Raw genomic sequence first — 6,099 nt, 5'->3', positions numbered from 1 at the left:
CGGCCGCCAACAACACCGCCTCCCATAGGCCAGCGCCCCGCACGCGCTTTGCGCTCGCCTTCCGCCAGCAAGGAGCGCCGCAATTGGACGCCGAACGTAAGGGCGGAGCCGCGGGAGGGCGGCGACCAATCCGGACCCGGCTAAGGATGAAGAGGCAAAGACAGAGCTCCGCCCCCCGCCCCCGCGCCCTCCGCCGTGGCCCTAAGCGCTTGGGCTGTGCTGCGCCTGCTCGGCGCTCCAAGCTTATGCAAACGAAAGGGCGCGCTCTGGCCTGTGCTTCTGCGCATTCCTTCCTTCTCTTTAAAGGGATCGAGGCGGGCTGCCTGGAGCACGTGGAATGCAGGGTGAGAGGGGCGGCCTTCCTTCGAGCCGGGAGTGGGGATCCCCAGAGTCCAGGGTTCGCAGGCCGGGACGTCGGAAGATCGAGCTCCAGCGCCCTCCAGCCTCGGGCCCCGCCCCACCAAGTGCTTCTTTTGCCCCCTCCCGGCATGCTCCACTGCCAAGCCCGGGGGACCCCACTCAGCTCTTGGAGGCCCATCAGCCTGAGGGTCTGACCTGACCCCACTTTTTGCCCCCTTCACTCACCTCTGCCCTTTTTTTTTTTTTAATAGGCAATGGGGGGTCAAGTGACTTGCCCAGGGTCACACAGCTGGGAAGTGTCTGAGTTCGGATTTGAACCTAGGACCTCCCGTCTCTAGGCCTGGCTCTCAATCCACTGAGCTACCCAGCTGCCCCCTACCTCTGCTCTTAACTACCCCACCCCCACCCTGCCCAAAACTCCCAGGACTGACAAAGAGGGCCTCCTCCCCACCTCGTGTGATGGGAGTCCCTCAGCCTCCAGCTCAGCAGGTCAGGGCTGCCCTAGAACCTCCTAGGGGATTGCTGCTGCCACATCTCCCACCTCCCAGCATTTGCCCAGGATGCAATGGCACCTCTGCCTGTAGAAGCTCTAGATTCCAACAAGGCTCAGTTTGTATAGGAGGCCAGAGGCTAGGTGCAGGGGATCTTCCCAGGTGGCCACCACCCCACTACCTTCTCCATCTTCTCTGCAGTCACCTGCCACCATGCCCACACTCCAACTTGCCACAAGAGCCGGCATTGTGCAGGCAGAGGCTTAATTAGCCAACCCCTCGTTGGGTGGCAACCACCGGCTGTGCTGGGCACCCAGGGAGGCAGAAGCAGCCCCTGCTGGCTGGGAGACCCAAATTCTAGCAGGGGGTGTACCGGCCCCCTAGACAGGTATAAACAATACTCAGGGATATACATATCTGGATAGATAAATGAGCAATTTCTGGGGCCCTCTAGGAGGCCAGCCCAGGGGAGCCCCAGCTTCTTCAGCCCAGTTTAATCAGCCGCATTTATTGGCCATCCATCTAGCAAACCCCACTCCAGGCCAGGTGCCTGGTCCAGTGCCAGAGACACCATGAAGAAAATGAAGCTGTACCTGTGGGAGGGGCAGAGAGGAGTCACACCATGAATGCAGAAAAGAGAGAGGAAATAAAAGGTCATCTCAGTGGGAGGAGGGAGGAGGGAGGAGGGAGGAGGGAGACCTTCCAGGAGGAGGTGGCTTCTGGGCTGCTCCCTGAAAGAAGTCAGGGGTTCTCCAAGACAGAGGGGAGGAGAGAGCATCCCATGGCATGTAAATGGGTGGGCGTGGGCGAGGGCATGCCACCAACAAGGAACAGCCAATAAGCCAATTTGATGAGAACACAGAATGTGCCGGGGGGAGCAATAAGTGTTCCTACTGAAAAGAGAGGGGGGGCCATGCAGGGAAGGGTTCCAAGTGGAGACAGAAGAGCTTCTATTTCTTCTGAGAAGCCATAGGGAGCCATTGCAGCTTCTAGTGCAAAGGAATAAAGGAATATCGTGAGTGACAGGGTCAGATGTGTTTCAGGCAAATCAGTTTGGCTACGCTCCGGACAATGACCCAGAGAGGGAAGAGACGAGGCAGAGACACCAGTGGGAAGGTTGTGGAAGTCTCTCTCCCCCTTGGGGTCAGCTAGTGCAAAGACCCTCCTTCCCCACCCAGATGTTCTCCTGACCACGCTTCCTGATGGCTAGCCTCCAAAGCGCCCTGGCAGTTTCTGAGGCACTCGAGTTAAGAGCAACCCATCAGGCTGCAGAGAGGCCCGGCAGGTGCCAGGAGGCAGCCTCTGGTGGGCATGTGAATGGCGAGAGCCTAACAGAGGATCTCGCTGACCAGGCCAGGTGGGAAGTTCTCAAAAACCCTGATTCCCACCGAATGGAAATCAAAATAAAGAGCTGAAAGAGGGCCTTCACACAACGGGAAGCCATGGCCAGGAGTCCCCCAGCACCGCCTGTGATCTGACCGCTGAACAGCAGCTCCGGTCTGGCCCCGAATCAACCCATCAGCCTGAAGATCTCACCTCTTCTCAGCTGGGGAAGAGATAGGTGCCACCCTGAGGTGCCTAAGGCTGTTGTCAAGCACAGGAAATGGGTGTCTGCTCCCCTGAGGCTGGAGAACAAACATCCCACCCTGCTGCCAGAGGGGCAGGGCACAAGGGAGGAAGGAGTGTCCTTTGTAGTGAGAGGCATCCGTTCTCCCATGGTTGGCAGCATTCCCTTCAGAGCGCAGGGTCAGAAGTGGAAAATAGGGCCCACGAACAGGGCTTCCTGAGGGTCAGTAGCAATGCGAAGCACAAGCTGAAGGCTCTGCCCATTGGCATGGGCACCTGTTACCGAAGCAGGCCCTAGCCCTTTCTGGGCTCCCTCCCCGAGACAGGAAGGCCCCAGATGGCAGCTGGTTCCCTTGAGGCTAGATGACCCTGGCTAGCTGGAGGACACCTGGCGGGGGGACCAAGGGGCAAGCCGACACTGTTCTGGGGTTTTCTGAGGAAGGAGCTGGGTATTGCTCTGCTGGAGAAGAGAGGGCTCTGGGATACTGAGAGTTGCCTTCTCTTGACCGTGGAGGACAGCTCAACCTCGTCCTGCTTGGCCCCAAGGACAGAACTGGGGGTTGTGAGAGGGTAGGAGGCGGGTGGGGAGTTACAAAGAGCAGATTTAGGTTCGATGTCAGATTCCCAGCGTGGAGTGGACAGCCTTGGGAGGTTGCCCCGTCCTCAGAACTCTCCAGGCATAGCCTAGACTCACTGGGGACGCTGAAGAGGCATCCTTGGTAAGGGGCGAGATGCCCCTGAACCCTCAGAGGCCAGCTTGGGATAGGGGAGGCTGGCCTCCGGGCTCCCTCCATTCTCTGACATCCCTCCGGAGTTCAAAGCAGAATGGCCCAAAGTCAGGCAGTGAAACCTACTTGGCCTCTAGCCTGGGAAGAACCATGGAGGGATCTCCAGATGGCTCACAAGACCAGGAGGCCGTCCGAAACATGACTTACACCTGCAGAGTCTTTCCAGGCTCCACTGGGGCTCTTCCACGTATTCCATTTCTCGGTCTCTCTCTTCTTTGTCTTAGCAGTCTCGGGCAGTTGGCTCTGCCTTCTTGTCCATCCATCCCTTTGGGCGGCATCTACACCCGGTTCCTAGAGCCTTCACAGCCTGGGGGGTGGGGTGGGGGGCGGGAGTGGTTTCCTAGCCCCAGGAGCAGTTCTCCCCATTCTTCAGGTCTTCCAGGGCGGGAGGTGTCGGGGTGGCAGTGCTCTGGGAGTAGCTGGAGCAGGGAGAGAGACGTGGTGAAGGAGGACAGAGGCCATGGCCAGCTGGGAAAGGAGATCAGATAGAAATTCCTCAGGCTACCTACATTGGATCCTTCTTCAGACACAACGGTCTACCTCCTGTTCTCCAGGCTATTTCCCAACTCTGTGCTTTTGTCCTTGCCATTCCCCATTGCTGGAATGTTCTGATGCCTCTTCTCCAGCTCCAGGCCTGCCTGGCTGCCTTGAGCCCCAGCTAAAACCTGCCCTTCTTCAGGAGGCCTAAATCTGGTGCCCTCCCCTTTCCAGCAGCCTTCCGGCTGCTCCGATTGTCTTCTCTCTGATTAGAATGGATGTTCTTAGAGGGCCAATGGGGGTTTCCCCTTCCTTTGTATCCTAAAAGCTTAGCCCAGTGCCTGGCTCCTCCCAGATGTTCCAGGCCAGTCCTAGCACAGAAGGGCCCTTGCAGAGCTCTGTTGGCTCAGGCTTCATCCTTGCCGGGAAAGGAAAAGGCTATGAGGGGCTGCTTACTAAGGAGCAGACGCCACAGGACTTATCAGCCTGCTGGCACACAGTGGCTGGGCATCTCCTTGACCTCTCTGCAGCCTTCACACTGTAAATCCCATTTCCTTTTAGGTTTTCCAGATAGCCCCTTCCCCTCTCCTGGTTCTCCTCCTCCTCCTGTGTCTCCTTGGCCAGATCCTCCTCCAGATCACACTCTCTAACCTTAGCGGCCACCCGGGTGTCCTGGGCCCTCTCCTCTTCTCCCTCGGTCCTCCTTCACTTGGAGATCTCAGATCCCATGGATTCAGTGACCATCTGCCCCATCTCTCTGCTCACCTCCAGTTGCCTTTTAGATGTTTCGAATTGGACGTCCAGTAGGGACTCAGCCTCTCAAAAACCAGACTCGCTATCTTTCCTCCCCAAACCCTCCTCCTCCTCCCTTCCCTTTACTGGGGGGGGGGGGGCACCACCTTCCTCCCAGGCCCCCAGGCTCTCCACCTGGACTCCTCACTCTCTCCCACCTCCTCTAGCCAAGCTATTGCCACAGTTTGTTGAATCCACCGTCACGATCTCCCCAATACACTCCCTTCCCTCCCCTGACGCCGTCCCCACTCTGGAGGAGGCAGACCCTCATCATCATGGGAAGGGGAAGGAGGTTTCTGCCAGACTCTGGTCTCTCCCCACTCCAGGCCACTCTCCATTCATCCTCCAGAGTGATTCTCCTAAAGCTGGGGTCTGACCCTGCTCAATAAACTCCAGTGGCTCCCCATCACTCCAAGGTCAAATACAAAATGCCGTTTGGCATTCAGGCCATTCCCAACCCAGCCCCCTCCTCCCTCTCCAGCCAGCACCTTACTCCCTAGCAGGTATTCTCTGGTCTAGTGACCCTGGCCTTAGGGCTGTTCCAGGAACAAGACATTCCAGCCAGCATTCTCTCCGACTGTCCCCCAGGCCTGAAATGCTCTCCCCTCTCTGTCCCAATTACTGACCTTCGTGGCTTCCCGTCGGGCCCAGCTAAAATCGCACCTCCTATAGGAAGTCTTCCCGGACCTCTCTGAATTCTAGTTCCTTCCCTCGGTTAACGATTTCCTACTTATGCTATCTAAGGGTGGCCTTGTATATGTTCATTTGTATGAAGTCTCTCCATTAGACTCTATTCTCCTCAGGGGCAGGGGCTGAGCTTTGCTTCTTCTTGAATGCCTAGCACGTAGCCCAGGGTCTGGCACGTAGTAGGCGCTTAATAAATGCTTGATTATTGTCGATCCCTCCGTCCACCCTGACAGTATCACACTCCTTCACTGGCGCGGGCAGGGAACACAGCTCAGGTCTGTGTACCAAGTGCCTTCCCCATTCTGGGCCCTTTCTCTGCTATCAAATGAGGTGACGTCTAAGGGAACCGCCATTTTGAAAAGGTTTACAAAGCCCTCTCTATCCATTCTCTCTACAATTCTGGAGGGGGCACGACCCGGCGTGTTCACAGCCATGTGATCCCGCAGACATCTGCTCGGTGCCCACTGCCGTGGGACCCTGTTCGTGGAGCTCCACTAGACATAAGACATGGCGGATCAGGGAGAATGATGGCCACAATCCGGGGGGGGGGGGGCATTTCTGCTCATTTTTGGAGCTCCGCACACATAACACCCACCAGATGTAGCCAGGATGATCTGGGAAGCAGGAAAGGGGTATCAGCCAGGGCTCTCAGGAGAAGGCGCTCGTTGAACAAGGCTTTAGAGGATGGACAGGAACCCCACAGGTCCAGGAGAGGGTGGGGGAAGCTATCTGAGCCCAGCAAATGAGGAATAAGGAATTCTGGAAGGACAGAGAGTCCACCAGGTGGACAGAATCACAGAATTCCTAGAGGAGAGGCTATACAAGATGGAAGAGGCAGTTGAATGTTTACGTAGGAGGCCACGGGGAGCCACTGAAGATTCTTAGGCCGAAAAATTCTGGGTAGAGAATCACTTGAAGGGACTGTCCACATCTGTGAA

The sequence above is a fragment of the Gracilinanus agilis genome, chromosome 6, assembly GCF_016433145.1.
Source record: "Gracilinanus agilis isolate LMUSP501 chromosome 6, AgileGrace, whole genome shotgun sequence".
Taxonomy (NCBI): domain Eukaryota; kingdom Metazoa; phylum Chordata; class Mammalia; order Didelphimorphia; family Didelphidae; genus Gracilinanus; species Gracilinanus agilis.
This window is presented reverse-complemented; position numbering follows the sequence as displayed.